The sequence below is a fragment of the Mustela putorius genome, unplaced genomic scaffold (genome assembly GCF_011764305.1).
Source record: "Mustela putorius furo isolate JIRA1106 unplaced genomic scaffold, ASM1176430v1.1 tig00003954_pilon_pilon_pilon, whole genome shotgun sequence".
Classification (NCBI taxonomy): Eukaryota; Metazoa; Chordata; class Mammalia; order Carnivora; family Mustelidae; genus Mustela; species Mustela putorius.
The window spans coordinates 302,897-311,592 of NW_025422098.1; the positions used below are offsets into that span (position 1 = coordinate 302,897).

Sequence of the window (8,696 nt, forward strand, 5' to 3'; positions counted from 1 at the left end):
TTCTCCCTTATATACCCCCAGACCAAGTTCCCATGCTCCCTCACGTGATTTCCTGCACTCACCTCCCACCTGCTGTGTTCACACCTGCAAGTGCCTTTTACCAACCCCTTTGCCAAAAGGCAGCCAGAGTGACCTTTCAAAGACCTATCAGTTCCTGGCATTTGTCTCCATAGAAATCTGCACTGATCTTCTAACAAATTCGCAGTCCTCCAAAGGCACCCATAATCCTCCCATCAGTCTCTTCATACCCCTCCAACTGACTGATGCCTGTTCTGCCCCATCTCTCTGCCCTTCAACCACACTGCCTCCCTCTTCCTGTGGAGACCCCTCATGGCGCCTGCCTCCAAGCACAGGTGATTCCCATTGATGGGAAGACCCTCTTCCTCTCCCCCATCTCCCCACTCCAGTTACTCCCACTTATTCGTGAGCTCACAAGCCCCATGGTACACACTCTCCATGCAGCCTGCTCTCTCTTTTCTAGCACTGGCCTCTGTTTCTAGCTGTGGTTGTGTCATGGATGTCCCTCCCCAGCCAGCTTCCAAGCTCTCCTTCCCTTTAGCTCCAACACCTGACACAGTGCCTGGCACGTAGTAGTAAGCCCTGGCTAGCTTCTAAGAGCCTCACTGAGGGACTGAAAGCATTTTAAAAACATCACCACGTAGGCTCCAAACTGTAGGCAGAAAAAGCTTTGCCTGGATTGACATTTTAGAGACGTATTCGTCAAGTTGGATGTGTTCACTGTCTTTACCTTGTAAAATTTAAAAAAAAAAAAAGGACCTCTGTATCGCTTCGATAAAAATGATCTTTCTCCAAACTGACAGAAAGTTCTTGTTTTAGCAATGTAAATCATTCTGATCTTTCTCAGTAATGTGATCTAATCCTGTCTAGTAAAGAAACTTGAGAGTTCTATATCTCTGTAAACATTTAAGAAAAACAATGGACTCAACTCTAATTACTTTTTAACTAACTTGACTTGCAAAAGGAAGGAGAAAGTAAATATCAGAAATCTTACCACTAAGCACAAGTTGCAAGTTATACCTGCCAAAATGTGGTTCAAAATATAAGTAACCAGTATCCTTAGAAGCCTTTTACCTTCATATATCTGTTATGTTGGGTAAATGAGTAGTTACTAGAACACAGCTGGCTCAGTGATCACAATTCAGCTTACCCTCAGAAATATAGATTACATGTTTAGCCCGGTAACTGGACACTGATATAGAATTATTCACTGGCTGATTCCTAGATCAGAAACCACAAAAAATTTTTCTTTTTTATGGAAGTATGACTATTACAGTAGTCTCACCTGTACCACATACTGATTGACTTAACTACTCTATACGTTACAGCTCTAGATGTAACATTTTAATAAAACAACAATATCTTTGATGGTATCATGGAAATGGAAGTGCCTTGTGCACTTTTCTTAATGTGTATAATTACCTAAACATCATAGTAAGTAAATCAAGGCCATTGTCAAGCTTCCTTCAAGGAGAGTCCTTAACTAGAGGGAATTCCCATTGCTCTCAGGATGATAACCTCTGAGTTACAGGTTCCATTAGTTGGCCACACACATTTGGAGCCTTGTGGACTTTCTGACAGCTGAGCAGCATATCTCTGTTTCAAGTATTGTGATCCCTGTTCTTACTGCAAGAGTGACAGTTGTCACTTTTCCTGTGACCCCTGTCTTTAGGAAAGTGTCTGACTCAGAAAGTCGAGTCAGTACCCCCCAAAGGTATTTTTCAGGAGAACCACCTCAAAGATGATCACCTGAGATACTGTCAAGAAAAAAAAAACAAAACTGAAATTCTAAGCAACATCCATAATAAGTCTTTTCATGTTGATAAGGAAAGATTTTCCCCTAAATACCAGATAGTCTCCATGAAAGTGAGATCTTTACCTATTTTGTTCACCGTGTCACCAGTCCCTAGAAGAGCGCCTAAGACATCACTCAAGATTAGGTTGCTTTGAATGAATCAAATGAATGAATGAACTGTAGCCTTTGATAGTGAGGTAGTTTATGGTCCTTAGGCAAGAGATGGGATTTGTGTTGGGGTTTCAAGAATGGGAGGTGCCGAAGAGAAAATTGAGAAGCTAAATGTGAAAATATGCAATTTACTGACTGGAGTAGTTCTGAATACATTTTAAACATAATTAAACTATGGCTGTGGGTGTATATGCGTTTTCATAATTTTCCCTTGAAAATGTGAGGCATACAGATGTCATCTCCAGTGAATTCTCCTTGTCCGTATACAGACAGAATCACCAAAACAAAAAACAAAAAAAAACAAAAAACAAACAAACAAAAAAAAGGCATTCTGATAGTCCTCAGCCCATCCACTCCAGGATTGTGACTTTTCTTCCCCATGTTCTTTCTGACATCATGGACTTTCAGGTTGACCTCTCCCATCTTGGGTCCCACTCTCATTAGCTGTAGAAGTCATGCGATGTTTGTGATGTGAGGGTGGCAATACTCTCTGACCTTTGGTTACAATATGTCTTTGAAAGCCAGTGTTTATTCTGTTTTTACAGCATTTCTCCATTTGAACTGGCCACCTTTTAAGTGGTCATTAGCCACATGTGGCTACTAGCCATGGGACTTGGACAGCAGAGGTGTGGAAAATCCGCACATTCTTCCACTCAAAGGATATTGTGAGTTATGCTACATCTTTTTTTTAAGTGTCTTTTTTAGATATTTAAATTCAATTAGCCATTAGATAGTACATCATTGGTTTCAGAGAATTTAGTAACTCATCAGTTGTGGATAACCCTTGGTGCTCATCACATCACGTGTCCTCCTTAATGCCTATCACCCAGTTACTCCATGTCTCCCCTCCCCCCCCCCCCCCCCCCAGCAACTCTCAGTTTGTTTCCTATAGTTAAAGGTGCCTCATGGTTTGTCTCCCTTTCTGATGACTCCCATTCAGATTTCCCTCCCTTCCCTCTGATCCTCTGTACTACATCTTAATCTCAACAGTCAAGCAGTGGTAGTAATTCAGTCATGGAGTCATGCATATTCTAAATCTGATGAGGTGGATTCCTATACTGCCTTTGACTCTGCTAGAGCGCTTACATTTGTTATATTATTGCTGCTGTGTTCATGTTTCTCGATCACTCAATGTCTGTTAAAAGAATTAGTAAAATGTGTGACTGCAGAAAATACAATGGTCATGGATGATGAAGATTTTCTCCTTGACCAGACTGGAGTCAAGTTCCTCTGAGTCCTCTTTCTGTCCAGCCTTGACCTCAGGCTCCACCCACTTAGCCCAGTTTTAGCAAGAAGTCTGCTTAGTCAATTTTTCAGCAATCTCCTATCCTACTCTTGATATCTGATCAAATTCCTTATCTCTCACACCTGGTATCTTACCACTCTTTTTTTTTTTTAAGATTTATTTATTTTGACAGAGAGAGAGCCTGAGCAGGAGGAATAGCAGAGGGAGAGAGAGAACCAGACTCCCCACTGAGCAGCAAGCCCAATGCCAGGCTTGATCCTGGGATCAGATCATGACCTAAGCCAAAGCCAGAGATTTAACCAACTAAGCCACCCAGGTGCTTCAGTATCTATAATGCTTAATATCTGATGAAATCCCTTATTCCCAGGGCACCTGGTTGGTGCAGCTGGTTGAACCTTTGACTCTTGGTTTCTGTTCTGGTCATGATCTCACGGTCCTGAGATTAAGCCTCACCTCAGGCTCTATGCTCAGTGAAGAGTCTGATTAAAATTCTCTTTCCCTCTCCCTCTACCCCTACCCCTGCTCCCTCTCTCTAAAATGTATTAATAAGTCTTTTAAAAAATTCCTTATCCCCTGATCTCAATAGTTTATGACCCTAGCCTTCCTTCAACGATATTACTGTCCAGATGGTTTAGCCAGAATCCCTTCATCCTTACCCTTGAGGTTCCATCTTAATTTTACATTCAGTGACCCCCAACATGCTCTTTAGCTGTAAATCTCCATTTGTCTGAGCTGAGCCAGATTCCTCTCCCATACTATAAAATAAAATCCCATCGTAGTAGCATCCCTTGAATAAAATCTTCTTTACTGTCTTTAATGGGTGTCACAATTTTTTTTTCTTTAACAGTCAGGAGGGTGCTAATGCAGTACCACGACAAATGGCCTAACTTCCTATAATGGACATTTCCTTGGTTTACCTGACAAAAACTCTTTCTCTCTTCTAAGGAAAATTTCCAGTTCTCAGTATAGCTGCCAACTAGCCCAGGGGTGGACAAGTGAGTCAGATGAGACCAAAATGAAAATTTTGTTGAGACACTGGACCTTGAGGATTCAAGCCAAGGACAAAAAAGTGTTGGTACTCCATTATTCTGATGGTCCATTAACTCTTGCTTTTTTGATTCCTGTGTCTATCACTGCCCCCTGCCTTTTTGAAGATAATGACCATTCATCTGAGTACATGGTTCACAGAATCCCTTTGCAGTAGCCCATGCGGGCCAAGGTAGTAGAGCATAATAGATCTCTGTAAGTTTTTAAAAAATGTTTGTCCCTGTTGCCCATGGCCATTAAAGACAAAAGGTCGAGGGTAGGGGGATACTGGAAAAGGTGAAGTTCTAGTTACTCACTGAATTTTGATTAGTAGAGAGAAAGCAACACCTACATACAGGGCCAGTGGGTGAGTGGAGGAAACATCTTTGGCTCTAGGAGTAATGGGTGAAGGAGAAATATTAATATTCTTTGTCTTTGGAACTGCCCCTGAAGACTTGCCCACACAGGAAAATGACCTAGCGTGACTCTCCTAAACTTCGGCAAGCCCCTTAAATTTAACTGACATCTAGATCTGATTCTCCCTGCTGGATAACTCTGATCATTATTTGATTGTTATTTATTTTATTTTAAAATTAATTTTAAAGAAAATTTTAATCTAAATACAATTAATTAACATATAATACTAGTTTCAGACATACAGGTTAGTGATTCATCAGTCTTTTATAACACCCAGTGCTCACTGTATCACATGCCTTCCTTAATGTCCATCACCAAGTTACCCCATCCACCCATCCCCCTCCCCTCCAAGAACCCTCAGTTTGTTTACTGTGATTAAGAGTCTCTTCTGAGGGGTACCTGGCTGACTCAGTGGGTTAAAGCCTCTGCCTTCCACTCAGGTTATGGTCTCAGGGACCTGGGATCAAGCCCCACATCAGGCTCTCTGCTCCCTGGGGAGTCTGCATCCTCCTCTCTCTCTCTTCCTGCCTCTCTGCCTACTTGTGATCTCTGTTTGTCAAATAAGTAAATAAAAGTCTCTCCTGGTTTGTCTCCCTCTTTGACTTCATCTTGTTTTATTTTTTTCCTTTACTCCCTTATGATTCTGTTTTGTTTCTTAAACTCCACATATTAGTGAGATAATATGATAATTGTCTTTCTCTGACTGACTTATTTCGCTTGGCATAATACCCTCTACTTTCATCCCTGCCGTTGCAAATAATTGCCATTTGTTTTAATTCGACAGAGAAGGCCACTAGAAACAGCAGGTCATGGCCCCAGCTCCTGTCCCTCCATGCAGAACATCTGTCAACACCTGTGGACATCTTTTCCTCCCCCCATTCCTATGAATGTTGCTCAGTTGTTACATAGCATGGACAAATGCTGTTGGCTGGTGGCATGGACACTCGGGACAAGCTTGGCCTTTGGTAAAACAAAGACTGGATTCAATTACTCAAACTGAAACAGGAATGCTTGGATGAATAAGCCTGCCAGGAAGTCCCACTGGAGGTACTCAACCTGTGCCCCTTCCCTCTTTGGACCAAGAACCTGAACTTGAGAGATGAATGGCTTATCCAAGGTTATGGCAAGGTTACACAGAGCTGAAACTAGACACAGGTGTACATGCCTATTGATCAAGGCTGGCTGTGAAATCAAACTGCCTCAAATCTTGATTCTTTTTGCCACTTCTGATTCTCTGACCCTGTTTTTCATAGTTTAGGATGTAGGAATAATAAAAATATCAGCTAATGGGGTATCCTGACATTTTGATGTTTTAGTTCTTGTCAGACATTTACCATAATGCTTAGCACATGGATATGTGTGTGCACACACATGCACATGCTTGACACTCAAAAAATTGTTCCCTGATATTAACTTTATCAGTGCACTTTGCATCCACCACCAATTGGCTGTTTTGTCACAAACTGATTAAAGCAGAACTGTCAAGTGAGGACCTTCAAAGCCAAAGCATTAAGTGCTTTGAAAAACCAGCACCTGGGAGGATTTGTCTCAGCATCTGTGATTAGAAGGCAGCAAAAAGAGACCTTGGGGACACAGTTCACCCCTTCATGAAGCAGCCATTCAGAACTTTCTCGGAAGAGCTAATGCCTAATCTTCCAAATACCAGCAAGAACAAGCTTATGGTCTGTTAAAATCAGATTTTTAAAATATTTTAATTCATTTATTTGAGAGAGAGAGAGAGAGAGAGAGCATGAGAGGGGAGAAGGTCAGATGGAGAAGCGGACTCCCCATGAAGCTGGGAGTCTGATGCAGTCCTTGATCCTGGGACTCCAGAATCAAAATCAGATTGATTGACTCAATACAGTCAGGGAGGACATTCCTCAGGAGTAACAGAATGCTGGTTGCCATGAGGGAGGAGTCTTTTACAAAGTCTGGGCTCTCACAGAAGGAGTCTGAAGCACGTGTATGGAAAGCAGAGGTCAGTTCTGGATTAGAAGCTCTTTCTGAGGGGAAATGAGTAGAAGCAGGGATTAACCAGGACTTGGGCTCTACCTTATTCAGTTCAAGTTGCTGCAACAAATGATGACAGACTGGGTGGCTGAAACAGCAAAACATGTAGTATTCCTTGCAGTTCTAGAGACTGAGAAGTCCAAAAGCAAGTTCCTGGTAGATCTGATACCTAGCAAGAGACTGCTTCATTATCTATAGATGCCCATATTTCTGTTGTAGCCTTGCATGGATGACAGCTGGCAGAACAATGTCTCAGGTCTTTTCTCAGAAGTGCTTTTATCTCATGCACAAGTGTTCCAATCTCATGACCTCATCACCTCTCAAAGCCCATACCTCCTGATGGCACTCCTTGAGGGTCAGGGCTTCAACATCTGAATTGGGACAAGACACACACATTCAGTCCATTAGCAAGTGTTGTCATGAGGACAGCGTAGCTTATCAACTGGGTATCCCCAGGAATCCATGGGACTAGCAAAGCAGAATCTGGGGGCGTCACTGGTAGGAAAGCAGGAGTTCCCCAAGAGACAGTCCTCATAGCATTTTACAGAGACAGCATGACCCTTGAGAAACAATAGTTTCCGTGACCCATACACCAGCCTTTATCTATGCCTGTCCTCCCTGCTGGATTCACAGCAAGCCTACTTCTTTCTTTTCCTGTACAAATGGATTTCACTCTCTGAATCCTGATGAATTTTTGCTCTTGTGCAGTTAGTAGGTTGTCCCTCAGGATTCTGCATGTCTGGATTTGCAATCGTGGAAACTGCCAAAGGTCTAGGGACCTGTGTGGCAGAACCCGGCCTCTACCACTATTGCCCAAGGTAGGGACTCTGGTCCCTTGAGCGTCCTGTGCTGCTGTCAAAGGTCTGTGTGCATTGGCTTATTGTTTATTTTTTGAAATGTAATTGCTTATACGTGTGTTTGATTATGCTCAAGTGGCCTTTCTGTGGAAATAGTGGCCAAGCTACACCTAGAAGTCACTGAAGAAAGTTCTAAGAACTGGTTGGTATGAGGCTAGAAAGAGAGAGAGAGAAAGAGAGAAAAGAAATCTGCCTCTCTGCATTTTGCAAGTCCCTGGGCAAAATCTTTTGGCTGTGCACTCGTCACACGGAGATTCCAGGCAGGGAGGCCCTCCTGAGCCTCATCTCCCTGAGTTCCTCTTCCAGGAGCAATCCCTAGTTTGAGACCAGGGTTAGGGAAGGAAGAGCAGCAAAGCAGGGTCCAGAAGGAAGGATTGCCACAGACCATGGAGCACCAGAGGGCCAGGCTGGTACCTTCTCCCTGTTGGGGTACAAATGGGCTCAGCTCAACAGGTACAGGGGTGCCCTTGGCCCCTCTGGTGGGCTTTGCAGTGCCCCAAACTCAGGAAGAAGAAAGGCTGGCTCAGGTGACTTATTTTTGACTGGGAAAGAGCTGACAACAATGGAAATAAACAAGTAGGGAATGATGTTGGAAAGTTGGACGGTTTGTCCTTTATATCTCAGCTTTCTCTCCTATCTTCCCTTGCTCTGTAGTGTGTTCTCAAAGAAGATTTTGGCATGATATTCTTGTTCACTGATTTACTCCTGAGTTGTGTCATTTCTGCTATTCAGCTCATCTGGTGAATTCTTTTACTGTAAAAAGTATTTCTCTGAGAAATCCCAGAGATTTCAGCTTGCCACTGGCTATTTGGAATGCTGGAAAGGATTCAGAGTAGGGGAAATCGTCTTGGACATCTGAGACCACCCCCACATTCAGCGGTCCCCTGGACACAAAGCCAGACCTTGATACTGATCCTGAACCATGCTCTCAACTCAGACCCCTGTGATCCTCGCCACAGTGCTTTCAGATCAGTGCAGCCATGCCCATAAGCACAAACTCTTAAGCCTAGATTCTGTCCTGAGAGGTCTGTCCCCGACGGCCTGGCTCCAAAGCCTCAGAGATTGGGGACAGTGAGGAACACCATAGGACTCACCCTGCCACCCTGAAAGGAACCATGCCATTTGGAACTCCAGAAAGGATTCAGAGGAACTGAAA

The 8,696-nt window shown here is 43.2% G+C and overlaps 1 long non-coding RNA gene across 1 annotated transcript; it reads left to right on the top strand.

Annotated features, from left to right (window-relative positions):
* Positions 1-724: 724 nt before the first annotated feature.
* Positions 725-5,832, top strand: LOC123389140. Its single transcript, XR_006603673.1, has 3 exons — positions 725-2,649; positions 4,176-4,301; positions 5,458-5,832. It is a non-coding gene; the product is annotated as an uncharacterized LOC123389140 (long non-coding RNA).
* The last annotated feature ends 2,864 nt before the right edge of the window (positions 5,833-8,696 follow it).